This window comes from Danio rerio, chromosome 20 (genome assembly GCF_052040795.2).
Source record: "Danio rerio strain M-AB ecotype USA chromosome 20, GRCz13ab, whole genome shotgun sequence".
Taxonomy (NCBI): Eukaryota; Metazoa; Chordata; class Actinopteri; order Cypriniformes; family Danionidae; genus Danio; species Danio rerio.
The window spans coordinates 45,690,390-45,714,596 of NC_141040.1; the positions used below are offsets into that span (position 1 = coordinate 45,690,390).

Consider the following 24,207-nt stretch of genomic DNA (forward strand, 5'->3'; position numbering starts at 1 on the left):
ATTTTACCATGCTGTATTTTCGTCACATTTCTATTTTTCAAGTGTGAATGCCTACTAATTTCATTCCACAGAAATTTAATTTACCCTTTTTTTTAACCCATTATAGGTGATGGATTCAACTTTTTATATCACCCGATTCAGCGAACAGATGGATGGGAGTTTTCATGTGTCATGATGAGCAGTTCCCGATTTCAACTGTGAAATAGTTTGAGAAGATCTCCTGTAGGCAAAAAAGACAATGAAATTAAACAAGCCCTTGCCATCGAGCTGTGAAGCGCACAATCTTTCCAGGTCAGTGGTATACACACACAATCCCAGGAGTATTTGGGGTATTAGTAAGACAGATTGTGAGATGTAATATCATCCACAGTCACTTTATGCTTTTAATGTTACTTGACTGAGTGAGTGTTAGAAGCAAAGGCAGTGAAACAAAAACCCTGATTTAGAATAATTCCAAAGGGTTTAAAGGCAGCTTTTTTGCAAGGACTTCAAGCTACAAATTCATATTTAATGGTGCATATTATTTGACTTATGATGCAATAAAGCAGCATGTAATGGATATTCACACAAAGGCATGTAAAACTTTTTTCAAACTCCTTTTAAAGGAAACCTTCACTAATAGGAAAATTTTCTAACCCTTATTTAATTCCAAACCGGTGTAACTTCTTTATTTTGTGGAGCACAAAATGAAATTTATGCATAAAATCTGAACTGTTCTTTTCTTTTTATAATGTACAGTACATTGAAGAAGATTTTCTATCAAATATAAATATATAATGGCAGAATATACCCACTACTATAGTGACTGGATATCTTGTCTTTTTACTTGTATTTGTTCACATATTAATGTTATTTTTGTTATTTTAAAACTGTAAGTGGCCATTCAGTGTTTAAATGTGGTACATTTTTATAGTCATCATAACATCAGAATTGACTTCTTATTTTTTATGGAATATTGCCATGTTAATAGACCTTTGATTAGGTACAAGACATTGACATGATTGTATATTCAGTATAAATGAAATCAAAAAATTTCAACTCCTTCTAATCAAATTTATTTCAAACTTGATTTATTGGCGTGACATGTTACATATGTACTGCCAAAGCATTTATAATGTTTGCATTAAACAAAACATATAAAAACAAATTACATGACAGTAGTGATTGTTTCAGTCACCAGCTATCCAGCCGATGAAGATCACTAAAGAGCTTAAAATCTGCCACTTTAAAGAACTACATTTATTTGCTCCCCTTTGAATTAAAAAAAAAAAATATATATATATATATATATATATATATATATATATATATATATATATATATATATATATATATATATATATATATATATATGTCATCATGGCAAAGATAAAATAAATAAGTTATTATGGGTTATTAAACTATTATGTTTAGAAATGTTCATTAATGTCTTCATTAAACAGAAGTTGGGGAAAAAAATAAACAGGGGGGCAAATAATTCTGACTTCGACTGTACATGAATAATGTGATTTTTTTCAAATGAAGCATGAGCACACATTGCTTTGCATCTTATAAACACAAACAAGCCATAAAAATACACCCTGGACCACCCCTTTAAAACATACGTTGTGTGCCAATTTGCAAACAACAGCTGCACATATAACGTTAAATATAGCACTATACCTGTACATTCACCTGTCAATTTGTATATTTGCATTCAATGTTTACTTCTATTTTTAAAATATATTATCTGTTTTTTTTTTTGTCTCTGTCATTCTGTTGCACTGTAGAAGCTTCTGTCACACAAACAAATACTGGTATGTGTAAACAAACCTGGCAATAAAGCTCTTTCTAATTCTGATTCTGATGAAGACCACCAAGGAAGATTTTCAAGCTCTCTATAGTGGAAAAGGGTACTTGAGATTGTAAAAATATTTTTCATGCTTAAAACAAAATGAACTGAAATGCAACATTTATTTTTAAAATAGTAGGACTTTATACAAAAGATGCCCTTTTGTGTTTTATGAAAAAAGCATACAGCTTTAAAATTACATAAGCCATGATTTTTCTCTGGGCTGAATTACCCCCTGATGTGTCAGTCTTCAGCCACCGCACTTGAGGCCTCAAAATCCAGCATTATAGTTTTATAAATATCAGTTTAACTGGCGTGTTTGTCCGTTCCCTCAGGAATTGCCATGTAACTAGTTTTTCAACAACAGATATGTCCTTGTGTTCTTCCGTTAAGGCTTGTCATCATCAATCTCATCCCGCTGAGTGATTGGGGAGTAGAGGCCCTCAGCCATGACTAAGAGGTGCTGCTCTGTCCTCTTCAGCTTATATGCAATGTGACATTGTGATTAAAGTTTAACACTTGTGCCTTGGTGAGATGATCACAGAGTCCCAGCGTTTGAATTCAGATGCTGTGCTCTAAGGATGAACTCTTCTACATGACAGTGTAGATGCAGAACAAGTCTCTAGTGTCCCCTTCACACAGGAGACAGTCAAGTGTCTCTATCTATCTGTCCATCCATCTTTTAATGTGTGTGTCTGTCCATCCAACCATCAATCTGTCTTTTTATCTGTGCATCCATCAGATAATATCCATTTATCTGTCCGTCCAACCATCAATCTATCTCTTTTTATCTCTCTATCTTTGTCGAACTAATTTTGTATCACCCATCTATTTTTTTATCTGTCGGTCCATCAAACTATCTTTTTATCTGTCCGTCCATGAATCTATATTTTTATTTGTTTGTACATCCATCAATCTATTTATATTTTTATCTGTCTTTCCATCTATTTTTAATCTGTCCATCCGTCAATCTTTTCATCTGTCTGTCTGTTCGTCCATCTATTTTTGAATCTTTCGATCTGTCCATCCTTACTATACATCTATATTTTTGTCTTTCTGCCTGTCAATCTATCTATATCTATATCTATATCTGTTCATCCATCCATCAGTTTATCTATATTTTCTATCCGCATGTCCATTAGCGTATCTTTTTATCTGTCCATCCTTCCATCAATCTTTTTTATCTGTCCGTCCATGGATCTATATTTTTATGTTCGTCCATTTATCAATCTATCTATATTTTGATCTGTCTGTCCTTCTATTTTTAATCGGTCTTTCCGTCAGTCTATCCATCAAACAGGAGACAGTCAAGTATCTTTATCTGTCCTTCCATCTATCTTTTTATCTGTCCATCCAACCATTAATCTGTCTTTTAATCTGTCCGTCCATCAGACAATCTATCTATCTTTTTATCTGTCTGTCTGTCTGTCCATCCATCTATCTTTTTATCTGTCCATCTGTCAACAAATCCATCTTTTTATCTGTCCATCCAACCGTCAATCTATCTCTTTTTATCTCTCTATCTCTGTAGATCTAATTTTGTATTAATTTATCTATCTTTTTATCTGTCCATCCCTCCATCAATCTATCTTTTATCTGTCCATCCCTCCATCAATCTATCTTTTATCTGTCCATCCCTCCATCAATCTATCTTTTATCTGTCCATCCCTCCATCAATCTATCTTTTATCTGTCCATCCCTCCATCAATCTATCTTTTTATCTGTGGGTTCTTGAATTTGTATTTTTATTAGTTTGTCCATACATCAATCTGTCTGTCCATAGTGATTTTGTCCATCCATACATCTATATTTTTGTTTGTTTTTCCATTAATCTATCAATCACTTTATATGTCTTACTGTCCATCTGTTTTCTATCTGTCCATCCATGGATCTATATCTGTATCTGTTCATCTATCCATCATTCTATCTATCTATATTTTTAACTGTCTCCATCTATTTTTGATCTGTCCATCCATCAATCTATCATTTTATCTGTTCATCTGTTTATCAGTCAATCTCTCTTTTTGTCTCCGTAAATTCATCAATCTACTTTTTTTTATCCATCCATCAATCAATATTTTTATCTGTCTGTCTGCCCATTGATCTACATTTTCATCTGTTTGTCTATCCGTTAGTCAATCTATCTTTTTATCTCTGTCTCTCTTTCCATCTGTCTATCGGTTTATATTTTTATCTCATCGTTTATCCATCAATCTATCTATCTTTTTATCTGTCCATCTGTCTGTCTGTCCATCAATCTATCTTTTATCTGTTCGTCCATTCGTCAGTCAATCTATTTGTTTATACTGTATGTCTGCCCATTAGTCAATTTATCTTTTATCTGTCCAGCATGGATCTGTATTTTTCTCTGTTCATCCATCCATCAATATATCTTCATTTTTTTCTGTCCGTTCCTCCATCAGTCCATCTTTTTGTCTGTCTGTCTGTCAATATAACTTTTTATGCATGTCCATCAGTCAATCGATCTGTATTTTTATCTGTCTGTCTCTCCGTTCATTTATTTTGTTTTTATTTGTCCATCTGTCTGTCCATCGATTTATATTTTTATCTGTTTGTTTATTAATCAATCTATCTATTGTTTTATCTGTCTGTCTGTCTGTCTGTCTGTCCATCTATCTATCTTTTTATCTGTCCAACATGGATCTGTGTTTTTGTCTGTTGGTCCATCTATCTTTTTTCTTATATGTATATCCGTCCATTCATCAATGTATCTATCTTTTTATCTATCTGTCTGTCTGTCCATCTATTTTTAAATCTGTCCATCTGTCAGTCCCTCCATCAATTTAACTTTTTACCTGACCATCCGTCTGTCTATTTTTATCTGTATGTCTGTTCAGCAATCTATCTTTTTATCTGTCTGCCCCATCAGTCAATCCATCCATCCATCCATCCATCCATCCATCCAACCATCCATCCATCCATTCATTCATTTGTCCGTTCATCCGTCCATCTGCCAGTCCATCTGTCCATCTATTTCTCTGTCATTTTATCATTCTCTGAAAAAAACGTTATTCACAAAATATACAAAATAAATTATAATATACTTGGGGTTGTGGTTTAGAGTGGGGTTGGCATATTTATAATATACATTTTTCCTAATTGAATATCTGTAGGCATGAGTAATTGCTAAATAAAAAGTGACAATATCATTGTGCAATGGGTATACAGGTAGAGTAAGGCCATATAATAAGCATTTGAACTTGTATTTGAAATGCATTATGCCTATGGAGAGATCCTGTAAACCATATATGCAAGTATATGATTGTGCATGTGTGTGTGTGTGAGAGAGAGAAAGGTGAAGAATGCCAGTATAAAAGCAATGAGAGATACAGAACGAGAATGAGAATTTACAGGGGGTGCAATTGGAAACAAGACCCATGGCTATTAATGTGGTATCGATCCAGTCTGCTTCACTCCAGCATAAGCTCACAGGTCAGAGTCAGTGTGTCACACACCACTGCAGAACACATAAAACACACTCACCTCACTGATCTGCCCTGCACCCCATTTACACCGCTGGGATTATTTAATTTAAGCAATGACCTGACAAATTAAGATACTGAATGCAGAGCTTTGGTTTGAGTGTTTATGTATTTCATTATTTATCTTAATAATCTGTCATAATCTATCTATCTATCTGTCTGTCTGTCTGTCTGTCTGTTTGTCTGTCTGTCTGTCTGTCTATCTATCTACATACCTACCTACCTACCTACGTATGAACCTACCTACCTACGGTCGGTCGGTCGGTCGGTCGGTGGGTCGGTCGGTCGGTCGGTCGGTGGGTGGGTGGGTCGGTCGGTGGGTCGGTCGGTCGGTCGGTCGGTCGGTCGGTCGGTCGGTCGGTGGGTGGGTGGGTGGGTGGGTGGGTCGGTCGGTCGGTCGGTCTGTCTGTCTGTCTGTCTGTCTGTCTGTCTGTCTGTCTGTATAAATAAAAATAAAAATAAAATACAATAATGAATGTGTAACGATAACCAGTGATCTAGGGACAGTAGATCGATGGTGAACTACACACACAATATCCAACTACAAGTCCTGTCATGCAACTCGCACACAGCTGTTCCGGATCACTATTGATTACACACACACAGCAGGAGGACTGTCAAAGACTGATTACGAGGACTATATATTTCAGTTTGTTTTCCCCTCTTGTTGTCTGTTGTTTTTGTTTTGTTTTTTGCTCCCATGATGTCCTTGTGGTTCTTGGTTTGTTTTGCCTTATTTTAGTTTTATCTTCTTTTGTTATACTTTTTTTCATTAAACATGTTTAAATGCTGCATTTGGATCCGCAGTTTTTTTTTTTTTTTTTTTTTTTTTTGCACTACACACCGGACCATAACAGAATGAATAAATGAATACACAAACTAATGAACAAATATACTGTTGTATATATGAATATACAATGTTTACGTTCAAATGTTTATTTCTTATTTTTAAAGAAATTAATGCTTTTATTCAGCAAGGATACATCAATTTTTTACCTAACAAAAAAAACCCTAACCCCAACCTAACAGTCTACTTATAATCTTATGAAAATTAGTTGACATGTTGATGCAATGTAACAAACTGACCATCAAAATAAAGTGTGATCAAATATTTGAATTATTTAGGATTTTTTGAGTTGTATTTTTCAGGATGCACTGCCTTATTAGGGTATAAAATATAAACAAGTGATTATGATTATTATGATTATTATTATTATTATTATTATTATTATTATTATTATTTGCAATAAATATAATAAAACTTCTATTATTTTTTTAAAACTTGCAAGACATTTAATTATTAATTTTAAGGAATGTAAACAGCATTTTTAATCTAAAATGTAACATACGGATGTTGACAATGGAGGTAAGGATCCAATTGCAGAGTCTTTATTCAATAGAGAATAGTCAATCAGGCAAGGGTCAATCACAGAAGCAAACAGAATCGAAAAGACCGATCCAAAAGAGTAGTCATAACCAGGCAAGAGATTGGTACAGGCAGCTAACATCAAAAATCAACAAACAAAGCAAAGAATCAAAACATGGCAAGGAGAAATGCATTGTGATGCTACAGGTAGAACAAGACTCAGCACTGTGTGTGTGCAAGTGTGGTGTATTTATATTCTGTGTAATCTGTTCATCATGATCCTCCGGCTGTGTGAGTGTAATCAATGTAAAACAGGAACATGTGTGTATGAGGTGCATGACAGGATGTGTAGTTCGTGTGGTGGCAGAATTGTAGTCCGGGTTAAAGTGAAGGTTGTCCAGCGATCTGCAGTAGCTAGATCTGCAGTAGCTAGATCGCTGATGACTGTAACACTAAACAAGTCATTATTTTTTCATGACGGTTACAAGTAACAGTACATGTTTAATAGTAACAGTAAATTATAACATTACTAAGGCATTTTAAATAAATGCTTTTTTACTCACAAAATTGCATGTATCATGCTTATGGCAGGTGCTTCAGGCTCCCCTGGACAAAAACCAGCAGACTGAGGAACAGCTTTTTCCCTAGAGCTGTCTCCCTTTTTAACTCTGCCCCCCACTGACTCTTTTGCCCCTCTAATACACCCCCCACTCTCTTCATAACTTATATTCATCATAATCACTGCACTATTTAACATTTGCACATTTACATTTTTAAATTGCACAAATTCATTGCACTGCATTACACTGTTTCATTCATTTGAACTGTACATACCCACTGTACATGTGCACTTGTAATTATGTACACACCCACTGTACAATTACTTTTGTAGTTATATTAATCTATCTGCATACTTCTGATTATTAATAGCAACCAGTATATATATATTCATCTATTGTAAATCTCTCTTCATAGCTAATACAACCTGTATATAATGTTCATAGTACATTCATCTGTAAATATCACCATAGCTTTTCTATAACTGCACTTTATAATTAATATTTATGTCCTGCACTTGCTGCTATTGAACTGCTGCCTAGACCTAAACTGCATTTCGTTGCCTTGTACTTTTACATGTGTAATGATAATAAAGTTTTATCTAATCTAATCTAATCTAATCTAATGAGTACTGTTAACTTGCTCCATTTAAGTTGAAATAATGAGATGTTTGATTAACTTATTACCTTCAACACTCAGTTCAAAACTCTTTTCAAATAAGTAGAATTAACTTAACAGTAAATTTTGAGTTAACGACACTCATTTCATTTGATAAAGTTGACAGTTTGGTTTTACAGCGTAAGAAATATTAAGCATCAGTTGATCATATTACAATGATTTCAAAGTGATCCTGTGAAAAAAAAAATACATATGAGAGTAGATTAAAATGTAAAACATAATTCTAAATTTTACAATATGCAGGTTTTGCTGTATTTTTAATCAAATAAATGCAGTATTGCTGAGCAGAAAAGACTGCCTTGAATGGTGATTTAGCTTTTCTACAATATTCTTTTCCAGGTACTTAAAGCGTAAGCTTCAATAAGAATGTCTTGAAGATGAGAAGTGGTTTTCATCTGCTTATATGATTGCACCTGCTGTTCTGTTAAGTGAAAAAAGAGGATAAATCGACTCCCTTCAGCTCATCCAACTGCTGGAGAAAGCGACAGTCGGGCTTTTCGTTGATGCCATTGGGATTTCGGTTAGTGGACAGAGTTAAAGTCTTGCATTCTAATCACAGTCTAATCAGTCCAGATTAGAATGGATACAGCGTGTGGACAAGATCTTCTGAAGATGACAGTAACAGCTGGTTGTCTCTGACTTTGAAAGGCTGCCGAGAAAAACAGATGTAGAGATACCACAACAACAGTCAGGACTGAGGCGCAATCATAATGAGAAGTCAAAACAATGTTCATTACTATAAGTGTTGAAACTTATAGTCATTCAAGGTCTTGTAGTCAAACTTAGTCATTCAAAAACGGGGAAAAAATGAAAAATAACTTAACATTACAACAAAACTATACAAAGTCTGAATCCTTGCAGCGTATATCTGTAATGTAAATCTTAAGACAGCAGATGAATAGAGTTTTTCTTCTGTAACCCGACTCTTATGGTGTGACATCGCCGTTGTAATCAGGGCTTGTCTAATGGTTCGTTACAGGAGAGGTTTGCTCTCCGTCACTGCTCGTTGACTGTATATGAGAACATAAACCCCAGTCAAGAGCAGATCAGAGGCTCTGATACAATAATGTAAAAGAGTCCAGGAGAGCAGTGGAGCAGCACTCAGTGTATAAGATCATGCCTCCAAAAACGCTTGAAGCACCTCTTCTGAACAGTACTCCTGTGCCTTTGATCAAAGTGTGTTGCCCTCAAATTTGGCAGAGACTTACTTTGTAATATTTTTTTTTTTTTTTTTGGTGAAGCATTAACAGGATTCATCCATTAATAAAAAATAGTTGCTTTGATTTAGTGTCTTCAGTGAGTGTCTAAAAAAAATCATCATCTTCCAAAATAAATTATTTTAATTAATTTTAAAAAGACTAGGATTTATTAGATTTCAACAAAAAAAAATTGTTAAAGTTATACATGTTTAAATTAATATTGTTTTTTGTTGGTTTAATTAATATAAGTTTAGATAAAGGTAATTTGATTCAGCTAAAAAAAGGCAGCATGAATTAAATTCAGAGAGGCATTAAATGTTTTAAAATTATCATCACACTAACAAATGCTGGGTTCCACACAATTCCTTCATGTTGTCACAACACAAAATGATTAAGTTACCTTAATTGTTTTTACAAGCTGAACATAACATACAATTTAATTAAGTTCTCCCAACAAAAACCTTAAGAATTGTGTTTTTTCAATTCATTTTAACATTAGGTACATTCAAATCGAGACTGAAAACACATCTGTTTAGCTCTGCCTTTACTGAATGAGCACTGTGCTACTCCCACAGATCGCACTATTATGTCTTTCTTTTCTTTTTCATTCCTTTAAAACCTGTTTTAACGTTTAATCTTTTTTTTCATCACTTGTATCATTTATTTTTTATTTTCTTGTCGCTTTTATTCTTGTTCAAGAAAAGCACTTTGAATTGCCACTATGTATGAAATGTACTTTATTAATAAACTTGCCTTGCCTTTAACCCTTCTGTCATGTTCACCTCCCGCCCCTTACTTTAGTGCTACCGGTCAATTTGACAGGCTTGTTTTAACTGCTTTTTAATTAGCACAAAAAAAAGACATTTTTAACAACCAAATTTTCTATTAAACATTCTTTATCTGAGAACAATGTCTTTAAAAAGTGTTTAACATGAATTTATATAATTAGACATAAAATAACTGCAGTGAAAATACAAAACGAACAATAGATAGAAGAGAACAAAATACTTTGTTTCATTACTATTAGACAGCTCGCTAAAATAACAATCACAGGGTCTGACCAAATTTTTTAAAATTTTAATCCATCTGAATGATTTCTCAACCAGCAAAGCACAAAAAAAAATTCTATCCTTTCCTGTGTACTGAGTGCTTGAACTTTCATTCAGTCCTTCAATTGAAGTATATTAGTGAACTAATGACTGAGGAAATAGAAACAGAACCAGCACTAGTTAGAAAGAAAGAAAGAAAGAAAGAAAGAAAGAAAGAAAGAAAGAAAGAAAGAAAGAAAGAGAGAAAAAAAGTGAGTGAGTGAGTGAGTGAGTGAGTGAGTGAGTGAGTGAGTGAGTGAGTGAGTGAGTGAGTGAGTGAGTGAGTGAGAAAGAAAGAAAGAAAGAAAGAAAGAGAAATTGTTTCACCTGGGAGGATCCAACGCTATCTCATGGCAATTCATAACTTTTTGATTTAGTGGCTTATTCATATGAATTTTTATTATCTCATTCATACAATTTAGTACCATTTGCTCATTCCCCAAGAAAGGTTAGGTTTAGGGGCTAAATAAATAATTCAAGTAAAACACAATAAGTTGTAAATTGGTCAGATTTGAGCTGAACATGACAGGAAGGTTAAATAAGTATTTTGAACAAACTGCAAAAGTAACTTTGAGTGTAATTACATTTGTAATGTTACCAAAATGTTAATTTGAGAGCTCTATTCATCAAAGACAAATGTTTGACTATTTATGCAAAATATTAAGCAGCACAACTCTTTTCAACATTAACAATAATGCAAATAAAATGTTTCTTAAACACAAACTTCACATATTGACTGATCCTTTTACACTTAAATAAATGATTACTGCTGCTTCTTAAAACTACCAGTTTAAAATGAGCTGAAACAATAGAATTCTTGTCATTTCTTTGCCCAACTTATTTGTTTTATGTTCAATCATTCATTCATTCATTCATTCATTCATTCATTCATTTTCCTCCGGCTTAGTCCCTTTATTTATTAGGATTCGCCAAAGAAGAATGAACCACCAATTTTTCTGCCTTATGTTTTACACAGCGTATGCCCTTCTAGCTGCAACCCAGAACTGGAAAACACCCATTCGCACTCATTCACACTCATACACCAATTTAGTTTATTCAATTCACATACACTCACCAGCCATTTTATGTTCAGTCCACTTAAATTTGTAAACCATTAAGTTAACTTGAGCGTTTTGTGTTGGGACAACATGAAGGAATTGTGTTGGTCCAACTACCTGGTTAGGAGATTTAAAGTTCCCAGCATGCTTTGCATGGGATTGAATTAAGAGAGGGAAACGTTGCCAATAAAAGTAATCTTAGGTGTTAAAGTTAACAGAAAGACTTGTTAGAATTTAATCTTTTTTCAAGTATTTTTATGTAATGCTTTGAGTTTTAAGATTACTCTCTTGCAGAAGCCCCCATGCTTTGGGTATTGGCAGCTTAATTAGCAAAAATGCAACACGTTCATTGGATGGAAATCCTGCCCTCAATTCAATTCAGTTTATCCAAGTTTTTTTTTTATTTTATTCATTTATCAAAATCCAAGACAAGAAGGCTCTGCCGTCACAGTTATATATAACATTTTAACATGTTTAAATTTGAAATGGTTATTTAAAGTTGTAATAATTTCTTCATTTATTTTCTTTTCGACTTAGTCCCTTTATTAATCTGGGGTCGCCACAGCGAACTGAACCGCCAAACTACCCAGCATATGTTTTATCCATGACTGGGAAACACCCATACATTCTCATTCAAACACATACAGTTGAAGTCAAAATTATTAGCCCCCCTTTGATTTTTCTTTTTTTCTTCTTTTTTAAATATTTCCCAAATGATGTTTAATAGAGCAAGGAAATTTTCACAGTGTGTCTAATAATATTCTTTCTTCTGGAGAAAGTCTTATTAGTTTCATTTCGGCTAAAATAAAAACAGTTTTAAGCAGGTTTTTTTTTTCGATAGTCTACAGAAAAAAAACATTGTTAAACAATAACTTGCTCAATTACCCTATCCTGCCTAGTAAACCTAATTAACCTAGTTAAGCCTTTAAATGTCCCTTTAGCTGTATAGAAGTGTCTTGAAAAATATCTAGTTAAATATTATGTACTGTCATCATGACAAAGATTAAAAATAAATAAAAAATCAGTTATTAGAAATGAGTTATTATAACTATTATGTTTAGGAATGTGTTGAAAAAATCTTCTCTTCGTTAAAAAGAAATTGGGATAAAAATAAACGGGGGCTAATAATTCAGTTGGCTAATAATTCTGACTTCCACTGTACATGATGGATGGTTTAGCTTACCTAATTCGACTGTACCGAATGTCTTTGAGGGAAACCGGAGCACCTGGGGGAAACCCATGCGAACACGGGGAGAACATGCAAACTCCACAAAGAAATGCCAACTGCTCCCAACCAAGGCTCGAACCAGTGACCTTCTTGCTGTGAGGCAATCATGCTACCCACTGCACCACTGTGATGTCAAAAATTGTAATAATATTTCAGAATATTACTGTTTTATTGCAAATGTACAGATGTGCCAGTAATGTGATAGTGTTTTTATAAAGAGAATATCCACTCAGAAAATGACTTTTGCTGCTTGATCAAACTACAGTAACAACACAATTCATTAGGGTTTAATTGGGGACAGCTTAATTGGTTTATGTTCATACCACTTACTTAAGTTAAATACTATTAAGTTAATTAAATTAATTTGTGTTAGGACAACAGGAAGGAATTGTGTGGAACCTTGCATTTTTAATTAACAATGTAGTTTCCTAAATTAAGTAATTTCGCTGTACTAAAAGCAAGTTATTAAAACAATGTGTCAAATAAATCTTTAGATGTGTGTTAAGATATCTGTATAAATACCATTTAATCATACAATGCTAAGTTAAGCAATATCCACAATTTTCTAATTATTATTTAATCAACACGGTTATGTGACTTCGGTTGGGGTTACTAAAATACTACTGATTAAAACTCAGAATTTGCCATTACATTAAAGTAGAAAGCCAATACATTCACAAAAGTAAGTTGACATTCAGGGCGGCATGGTGGCCTAGTGGTTAGCACTGTCACCTCACAGCAAGAAGGTCTCTGATTTGAGTCCCGGCTGGGCCAGTTGGCATTTCTCTGTGGAATTTGAAAGCTCTCCCCATGTGCGTGTGGGTTTCCTCCGGGTGCTCAGGTTTCCCCCACAGTCCAAAGACATGCGCTATAAGTGAATTGGTTGAGCAAAATTGGTTGTAGTGTATGAGCATGTGTGTGAAGTATGGGTGTTTCCCAGTACTGGGTTGCAGCTGAAAGAGCATCCACCGCGTAAACATATGCTGGAATAGTTGGCAGTTCATTCTGCTGTGGTGGACCCTGATAAATAAGGGACTAAGCCGGAGCAAAATGAATAAATGAATGAAGTTGACATCCATATGTAATCCTGCTGAATAAGAAATGTGAAAGCAGCGTTTGAAGACAGCATTTGATTGATGCTGATGCATTTGTATTCCTTTTTCATATGCTCATATATTGCAGCAGCTTTCTTATCAAAGCAATTGGCACTTTATTTCTATATTTTTTAAAGAAAATATGAGCATGCACAAAGCCTTTGCTCCCTCAGTCCATCTAAGTCTACAATGTGATTCATTTCCGCCTGTATGCATTCAGTACAATTCAACTGACTGTTCATTTTATGCACTTTAGCTCTGACATAACAGCAAAACAAAACCATACTCTTAGACGAAGGCCTGTGTGGAGCATTGGCATTTTCCTCACACCCTCTTAATGGATTTCTGCTAACTGACCTGTGTTTAACATTTTCTCGGTGCTCTAAATGAGAAAGTGTCACAAAACAATTTCCCCGTTTCATTTTGACTGCGACAATCGATCAGATTGAGACTCTGTACATACTGACGTTAATGCAAAATGCACAAGAAATGCATCAGATGTACCCGACTATGAATCCTAAAATGAAATATTGCGGTCACATTTTCAGGAGAAGAAACGCATGAATGCTCAATGCCTCATCAAAATATGTATAGTGTTTCCCCTGTTTAATCTTGGAGCTGCGTGTGAATGGCAGGTATGTGGAAGGTCAGCGAGATGAAGATGCAGCCTCAGATGTGTTAGTATGCAGACGAGATGCACGGTTTGAGCGTGTGCATGAGAAAAGAGGCCAGAGACACTTAACGAAAGGTCGGGCTGACCTCTGAACTGCTGCTGATTCTCTGCAGATTCCTCTGTTTACATGATTGGCAGGTTTTTTAAGCGAAAAACCTTTTCACCAACCTTGTTAAAAAGTACAGAGCTATTCCTTTGTGGTTTAAACTGTTGTGTTCAATTTCATGGAAGTGTGTGTAAAATCCAGTGTTAAACTGGCTGTCCGAACACTGAGAAGAACAGGGTGCAAATTAACAAATTCAGCTTGTACCACTGTACTTGTGTTCTAAAAAAAATATGAATACCGGCTTCATTACTATCATGTTTATTATGCTAGTCATGACAAAGGCAAAAACAGGTTGTGATGTACACTCACTGGCCACTTTATTAGGTACGCCTGTCCAACTGCTAATTAATGCACAATTTCAATTAACCAAACACGTGGCAGCAATTCAATGCATTTAGGCCATGTATACATGGTTAAGACGGTCTGCTGCTGTTAAAACCGAGCATCAGAATGGGGAAGAAAGGTGATTTAAGTGACTTTGAACGTGGCATGGTTGTTGGTGCCAGATGGGCAGGTCTGAGTATTTCAGAAACTGCTGATCTACTGGGATTTTCACGCACAACCATCTCTAGGGTTTATAGAGAATAGTCCGAAAAAGAGAAAATATCCAGTGAGCGGCAGTTCTGTGGGTGCAAATGCCTTGATGTCTGAGGAGAATGGCCAGACTGGTTTCAGCTAATAGAAAGACAGATATGAAATAAGGCTCCTCACATATGCAAAGTAAAGTCACATGAATAGCTTAAGTGTGAGTGTTTCACAGACTTCAGCAGAGTCTAAAAATCTTGAGTGTTCTGTGGGTTTCGTCTATTAAATCTGATCTTTAGTTTGTATTTTCTATTGGATTAAAGTCAGGTGATTGGCTGGGCCATTCTACAGCTTGATTTTCTTTCTCTGAAAGCATTTGAAAGTTTTCTTAGTGTGGCAGGAGGGAAGAGTAGGGATTAACAATTTATCCACAAAGCAAATCCGACTACGCCACCTGAGAGGTTTTCTCCCAGGAAATAGAAATTGGCTTAAACCTTACTCTTAGGCCACACAGGTTCAGTTCTCATATGGATAGGCAAGAGACGTGGGTATAGTATAAAAGTACAAAATTTATTTTCAGAATTTGTGGCAGATTAAAATAGTCACATTACATTCTCTTAACATTTTGCCAGCACCCCCCTCCAACACAACTGCAGTAAAATAAAACAAAAAAAGAAAACAAATTTATAGAAGACAACAACAACGTTATTACAAAGTAAATATGAAAATGAAATTAACCGGGGAAATAAATTGAATAAACTAACTTACAGGGCTGAGGTCACACATGGGGGGGGGGGGGGGAATCACCAGTGCTCCGTTGTGTTCAAAAAGCACACTTCCACACACACACCACACTAGATCCACACACTCCACACTTCCCAAACCGTCCACAGCAAAAATGTCAAGTGCAGTGACACCACCACCACCTCAAGATCCTGCACCCATGGGACCTCAGTTCCTGCAAGGAAAATCAAAATCAATATACAGGATAAATTATACAAGAGTAAAACAAACAACAAACCACACACAAGAAAAGAAAAACCAAATACAGCTTCTGTAGTTTCACTATAGAAAAGCAAGATTCACACAGAACACAAAACTCACTCTTTTGCACACCGAATCACACAACCAAACAGAACAAAAATCACAAATTATATAACAGTAGCAATAGGAGATAGTAGTAGCAGGTCGTAATAACAACAGCAGTAAATAGAGCAGGTAACAGTTAGTCGTAGCAGTTAGCAGTAACTGCAACAGTAGAGTAGCAGCAGGCAGATAGTAGTAGCGGATAGCAGTAGCAGCTAGTAGTAACGGCAGCAGTAAATGTAGCAGCAGCAGATAGTAGTAACGGGTAGCAGTAGCAGCTAGTAGTAACTGCAGCAGTGAATGTAGCAGCAGCAGATAGTAGTAGCGGGTAGCAGTAGCAGCTAGTAGTAACTGCAGCAGTGAATGTAGCAGCAGCAGATAGTAGAAGCAGGCAGCAGTAGTAAACAACAGTAGTAGTTCTTTCCACTAGAGATCTCAGGATAGCAGAATCTTTCAAACACAACCGGAGTAATGTTACAGATGCTAGATCTTTATTTATAATCGCCCAGGACAGAGAGGGAGAATCCTACAAGAGATATGCACATGCAAAAACGGTTACTGTTTGCAAAATCACACGCTAGCATTCCCCTTTAATCTCTACATAAGAAACTTACCAAGCCGGGAGTAGTACACTCATGTATTACGAATTAGTCATCTCCATTTATGCTACAAGCGAGCTGAATGGGTGGCAGTCATTAACTCCATGGCAACCAACAGGAAAACCAACGAAAAACCAGGCTAAAAATGAAACCACGATGATTAATCCAAACGTTAATCGAAAGAGAGAGAGAGAGAGAGAGAGAGAGAGAGAGAGAGAGAGAGACACACACACACACACAACCGCTAACATACCTGAAACAGATGTCAACAAACGCGGAACAAGAAAGGCGGGGCTGGAGGTGACACATCACCTAACACAGCCAACCGGCTCTAAAATAGGCAGCACTGGCCCCTGATTGGTTGTTATCAACATCAATCACTACCACTTATCCTATACACGGTCACAATCCACCCCAGGCTTCTGCACCGTCGCCCCGATGGTGAACTGAAAGAAAATGACAAGAAAAGATGTCTCCTAAACCCTTTAACTCCAAGGACGGAACCATACCTCAGCTGCACTACCAACTATACTAGAAACTGTACCTACACCAAGTGACCGTGGCAGATGATGTACATTAGAATGCTGTCCGGCCGTACTCCTTCCAGTCCTACGCACGGCACTCTCACCCCTCACCACCGGGCCTAATGGAGGGTTCATTACAGGCGGTAATTCAGCTGCCATCTCTGTATTGCCTCCTTCTCCTTCAGAGCCACCGGCATCCTGAAGGACAGAAGGGGGACTACCTTGAGATGCTTGCCCACTACTAACCTGTGGCGTTTCAGGCACTAAAACAAACAAGTCTCCCTCATCTGAATCCATCTCACGAGGCAGCACACGTTCCACTAATGGAACATCTGGCACTCTAGGGAGGGGGTCTCTACCAACCTGAGGTTTTAATAGGGATCGGTGCACATGCTTTATCTTACTTAGATCTGTAGTTGGCGCAATGGTGTACACTACACCTCCTTCCTTAGGTGCCTTCAGTATCTGGTACACCACTGAGCTCCAGAGGTCATGGATCTTATGTCTACCTCTCACACTACAGTCACGGAGATACACTTTCTGCCCCTCCCTTAGAGGCAAGTTATGCACCTGTAGGTCATGCCTAGCTTTTCGACGATCGGCTGCAGCCTCCAAACGCCCACGAGCACCCTCAAAAGCAACCTGCAGCCGATTCTGATGCTCTAAAACCCACCGGTGAACACTACCTGCTAATGGTTCTTCAATCCTACCAAGCAAAAAGTCAATTGGCAGTCTAGGCTCTTGCCCAAACATCAGAAAATAGGGGGATTCCCCCGTAGATTGGTGAGGTGTAGTGTTATAGGCAAAAAGGACCTGGGGGAGACAAGATGGCCAATCCCCTTTCCTAGACAATGGAAGGGTGCGCAAAAGATCATGTAATGTCCTATTAAAGCGCTCACACTGGCCGTTTCCTGCTGGATGGTATGGGGTTGTGCGTGACTTTTCAACCCCATATAAATGACACAGCTGCTGAATGAGGACAGACTCAAAATTACGGCCTTGGTCTGAATGGATACGACCTGGCACCCCAAACTTACAGAACCATTCCGCCACCAGAACCTGGGCCACAGTCTCAGCTCGTTGGTCCCTAGTAGGTACAGCTAAGGTGTACTTGGAAAAGATGTCAGTAATAACCAAAACATTCTCTATCCCAGAGTGTGAAGGCTCCAACACTGTGAAGTCCAAAGCCACAATCTCGTTTGGCCTTGCAGCCGACAAACGTCCCATGAAGCTAACTGGGGTGGGCTGAACACCCTTGGCACACTGACACCTTTCACACTCCTGGCACCAACGGGCAATGTCCCCCGACATGCCCGGCCAGTAGCATCGCTGCCACACAAGCTGGGTGGTACGCTCTACCCCCTGGTGCCCGTGCTGTTGATGCAGCTGTGTCATTACCTCAGACTTCATGGCCAATGGCAGCAACACTTGAAGGACTTCTTCTCCACCGTCAGGGCGAAACACTCGCCGATAAAGCACTCCCTCGATCTCCCTCAGACGATCCCACTGTTTAAGTAAGATCACCGCAGACCTGGAGAGTTTCTTGCGCTCCTCTGCACTTGGTGGCAACTTCCGCCTCCAGAACACCAATAACTCTCCGATAACTGAATCAGCCTGCTGCTGGACACTGATATCATTCTCAGAAGAACATGGAAAGGATACAATTTGGTTTACTTGGGTCACCAACTGCCTGTGACTAGCTTGACATAATGCGGCTGGAACAACCAACCCAGGAAGCAGATCCTGAACCTCTGTCACAGAGGAATCCTGACGTGACAAAGCATCAGCGTTTCGGTTAATCTTACCTGATCTATACTTGACCTCAAAGTCAAACACCGCTAACTGGGCGGCCCAACGCTGTTCCATGGCACCCAACTTGGCAGAGGTCAGGTAGCTAAGAGGATTATTATCAGTATAGACTACACACTTATGACCCAGAAGGTACTCCCTAAACTTCTCGGTCATGGCCCACTTGAGCGCAAGGAACTCCAGCTTCATTGAACTGTAGTTAGAGGTATTGCGCTCAGTGGGCCTAAGACCACGACTACCATAGGCTATGGGACGCACCTTACCCTGCTGCTCTTGAGAGAGGACTGCACCTAACCCCCTATGACTGGCGTCCACCTCCAAAATAAAGGGGAGTGAGAAGTCCGCATATGCGAGTACAGGGGCTGTGGTGAGTCTACACCTCAATTCCTCAAAGCTACTCTGGCACTCACTAGACCAGGCCTGTTCAAATTCTTTGGGGCCATGCTTGGACCTTTTTGGGGCTGCCAGTTCTGCCACCAGCCTGTGGAGGGGAGCCGCCAACCTCGCAAACCCCTCCACAAAGCGCCGATAGTAACTAGCAAACCCCAAAAATGACCGCAGCCCCGAAACACTATTAGGCTGAGGCCACTGTGAAACTGCCTCAATCTTCCCTGGATCTGTAGAGACCCCTTCTGAAGAGATCACATGACCCAGGTACTGTACCTTACGCTTAAAGAAAGCACATTTTGACAATTTTGCTTTCAGGCCCTCTCTGAGCAACCTGCTTAAGACAACCTCCATCCGGGCTAGATGCTGATCTACTGAACTGGAAAACACCACAATATCGTCCAAGTACAAAAGCAGAGACTGGCACTGTTGGTCTCCAAACAACCGTTCCATTAAACGCTGAAAGGTGCTAGGGGCATTACAAAGGCCAAACGGCATCCGGTTCCATTCAAATAGCCCGAATGGAGTACAAAAAGCAGTCTTCGGTTTATCTGCCTCACCTACAGGGACCTGATTATACCCGCTAGCAAGGTCCATGGTAGAAAACCAGCATGCCCCCGCCAGCGAGTCTAAAGTCTCCTCAATGCGGGGTAAAGGAAAAGCATCCTTCCTTGTCTTAGCATTTAAACGACGGTAGTCTACACACATACGTAGGCTACCATCCTTCTTTTTAACCAAGACAATGGGTGACGCGTATGGACTACAACTTTCTCTTATTACTTGAGCCTCGAGCAGTTGATTTATGTGTGCTTTGACTACCTCGTATTCAGATGGAGGAATGCGTCTATAACGCTGCCTCACAGGTACGTCATCAGTCAAGGGAATCTCATGGGAAATGAGACTGGTACATCCCAAATCACCCTCATGTATAGAAAACACGGATGCATACTTCTCCAGTAGTTCCCTCACCTTCCCTTGTTCTTCCACTGAAAGTACAGACAAATCAATTTCCCCAATTTGTTCTTGTACAGACTGGACAGCCTGTGCAACCTGTATACTCACCCTAGCTGAAACTACTGGAACTTCAGAGATCTCTGGGGGCAAGCTAACAACGTAAACCTGGTTAACAGTCCCCACAACTGTGCCGGCATACACCACTACATCTGCGGTGCTAACATTCACCACAGGCACGTAAGCAGTTCCATGGTCTACCTGGACCAGTGCAGGGGATGCCAACAAACCTGCTGGAAGACCAGATTCTGGTGGCTCAAACAAAACAGTGCCCCTGGAGTATTGGGTTGAACAGGTTACGGCAACCAATTTGATGGTGCCTCCGGGGATGCGGCACACCTGACGTCCTCGTACTTTAACTCTACTTCCCTGATCCGAATCTGGCTGAACATCAATGAGGTGGCAGTGTTGTAAAGCCTGAAATACAGAAGTGGGAGCCTGTGACACAGCAGGTAGATCAAAAAGCTGAGCGCCATGCCGGCCAAAGAGCTCCCGATAGCAGCGGCCCAGGATATTCATTCCCAGAACCCCAGGAACCTGAGCACACATACTACCCGGAGGGTCTCTGACCACCAGCACGCCACAACCTGTAACCACCTGTCCACACAACTCCACATCTAGCTCCAGGTAGCCAATATATGGAATCGAAAGGCCATTCGCGGCCCGAAGCTGCAACCAATGGCATGACCTAAGTTGTTCCTGACCCCATGCCCCAAAATTTGACACAAAACAGCTCTCAGTAATGGTGGACACCATAGACCCAGTGTCCACCAAACACTGTACCTTGACCCCGCTCATATATACAATAAGTTGAGGACACGATGCCATAAAGCGAGACATAAAATCTACCTCAGCTGAAACATTTGAGCCTGTTCTTCTCCCGACCAAGCTGTGGCCCTGCAGCTCAGCGGGTATTAGTTTTCCGACGGTTGCCCAGACTGCACACCCCTTGTTGAAGCGGAATCAGCACGTGCTGGCGCGAAACGAGGAGGTCTCCGTTCCCCATCACATTCCCGGGCAAAATGACCAGGCTGCTGACACCGACGACAAATAACCTGATTAGACCGGGATAACTGAAGACGTGGTTGGAGGTTTTGAATTTGAGCCACATTTTGAGTCAACTGATTCAATTGCTGTTGTTGTTTTTTCAGCATCTCTCTCAATTCGCGCAATTCAGAACTTGCTAAATTACTACCTCCCGGAGGCTGATATCCCTGTACCCCATATTGGATGCCATAAGCAGATGGTACAGATTGGCTACGACCACGTGTTCCCCCAGGCATACCCTCCCGTTCCCAGCGCATTGCTTCACTACGAACGTCCAATAACCTAGCGTTAGGCTGGCGACGGACAAACTGTTTGAGTTCACGTCGAAGAGCACCATCACGAACGTGTTCAACAAATTGGTCGCGCAACAAAATATCTGCATTTGGCATCCCATGAGGCGACTGGCGCTTTACTTTTTCCAGGAGATTTAACAGGACTAGGGAAAACTCTAACAGGGTCTCCCCATCCTGTTGTTTCCTGGAAAAAAAGGACTCTTGAAGAGCTACATATGAACTAGTACAACCATATAATTCTCGCAAAGCCTGAAAAATTTTGTTTGGATCCTCCCTCTCATCCCTTGGCCGATATCGAATTTCATCCCTCGCCTCTCCCTCCAAATGATCAAACAGAAAAAATGCCTGATCAGAAGTAGAGAGATGGCGGAGTCTCATGCAAGTTTGAGCCTCCTCCACCCACTCTTCGATCATAATGCCAGATCTACCATTAAATTTTGGGCAATTTCGATCCCGTGGCACAAAAACAAATCGTTCCGCTGCTGAGGAACTAGGAACGGCAGGAAGAGGATCAACCACCGCCGGAATGGAAATATTAGAGGGACCAGGTTGTTCAACGGGCACTTGTTCGTGTCGCAATTTTTCATTGTCTGCCCTTAATTGGGCTACCAATTCTCGCAACTCACGTAATTCTTCATCCATAGTTACAAAACTACAAAATCACTCACCACTATGGGCTTGAAATCTACTCTCCACACTGAAACACCAATATGCCGCTGCCGCTATCTGCTCCTGCAGGAAAAAAAAAAAAAAAAAAAAAACAAGCCCCACACTACCAATACTCACGTCTATGCACTATACCATACGAGGACCCTGCCGACTACGCCAGAATGTGGCAGGAGGGAAGAGTAGGGATTAACAATTTATCCACAAAGCAAATCCGACTACGCCACCTGAGAGGTTTTCTCCCAGGAAATAGAAATTGGCTTAAACCTTACTCTTAGGCCACACAGGTTCAGTTCTCATATGGATAGGCAAGAGACGTGGGTATAGTATAAAAGTACAAAATTTATTTTCAGAATTTGTGGCAGATTAAAATAGTCACATTACATTCTCTTAACATTTTGCCAGCACCCCCCTCCAACACAACTGCAGTAAAATAAAACAAAAAAAGAAAACAAATTTATAGAAGACAACAACAACGTTATTACAAAGTAAATATGAAAATGAAATTAACCGGGGAAATAAATTGAATAAACTAACTTACAGGGCTGAGGTCACACATGGGGGGGGGGGGGGGAATCACCAGTGCTCCGTTGTGTTCAAAAAGCACACTTCCACACACACACCACACTAGATCCACACACTCCACACTTCCCAAACCGTCCACAGCAAAAATGTCAAGTGCAGTGACACCACCACCACCTCAAGATCCTGCACCCATGGGACCTCAGTTCCTGCAAGGAAAATCAAAATCAATATACAGGATAAATTATACAAGAGTAAAACAAACAACAAACCACACACAAGAAAAGAAAAACCAAATACAGCTTCTGTAGTTTCACTATAGAAAAGCAAGATTCACACAGAACACAAAACTCACTCTTTTGCACACCGAATCACACAACCAAACAGAACAAAAATCACAAATTATATAACAGTAGCAATAGGAGATAGTAGTAGCAGGTCGTAATAACAACAGCAGTAAATAGAGCAGGTAACAGTTAGTCGTAGCAGTTAGCAGTAACTGCAACAGTAGAGTAGCAGCAGGCAGATAGTAGTAGCGGATAGCAGTAGCAGCTAGTAGTAACGGCAGCAGTAAATGTAGCAGCAGCAGATAGTAGTAACGGGTAGCAGTAGCAGCTAGTAGTAACTGCAGCAGTGAATGTAGCAGCAGCAGATAGTAGTAGCGGGTAGCAGTAGCAGCTAGTAGTAACTGCAGCAGTGAATGTAGCAGCAGCAGATAGTAGAAGCAGGCAGCAGTAGTAAACAACAGTAGTAGTTCTTTCCACTAGAGATCTCAGGATAGCAGAATCTTTCAAACACAACCGGAGTAATGTTACAGATGCTAGATCTTTATTTATAATCGCCCAGGACAGAGAGGGAGAATCCTACAAGAGATATGCACATGCAAAAACGGTTACTGTTTGCAAAATCACACGCTAGCATTCCCCTTTAATCTCTACATAAGAAACTTACCAAGCCGGGAGTAGTACACTCATGTATTACGAATTAGTCATCTCCATTTATGCTACAAGCGAGCTGAATGGGTGGCAGTCATTAACTCCATGGCAACCAACAGGAAAACCAACGAAAAACCAGGCTAAAAATGAAACCACGATGATTAATCCAAACGTTAATCGAAAGAGAGAGAGAGAGAGAGAGAGAGAGAGAGAGAGAGAGAGAGAGACACACACACACACACAACCGCTAACATACCTGAAACAGATGTCAACAAACGCGGAACAAGAAAGGCGGGGCTGGAGGTGACACATCACCTAACACAGCCAACCGGCTCTAAAATAGGCAGCACTGGCCCCTGATTGGTTGTTATCAACATCAATCACTACCACTTATCCTATACACGGTCACAATCAGCTTTTA

General features: G+C 39.1%; 1 long non-coding RNA gene across 8 annotated transcripts in view; it reads left to right on the top strand.

The window, feature by feature from the left end:
- The window catches only part of LOC147832306 (uncharacterized), a 277,320-nt gene that overhangs the window by 200,469 nt on the left and 52,644 nt on the right, over nt 1–24,207 (top strand). For 6 of the 8 annotated variants that reach the window (XR_015519099.1, XR_015519101.1, XR_015519102.1 and 3 more), the window contains 2 exons: nt 107–291; nt 8,276–8,456. This is a non-coding gene — a long non-coding RNA (uncharacterized LOC147832306). Of the gene's footprint in view, nt 1–106; nt 292–8,275; nt 8,457–24,207 lie in introns of those variants that run through there. The other 2 variants (XR_015519097.1, XR_015519098.1) reach the window with 1 other exon arrangement.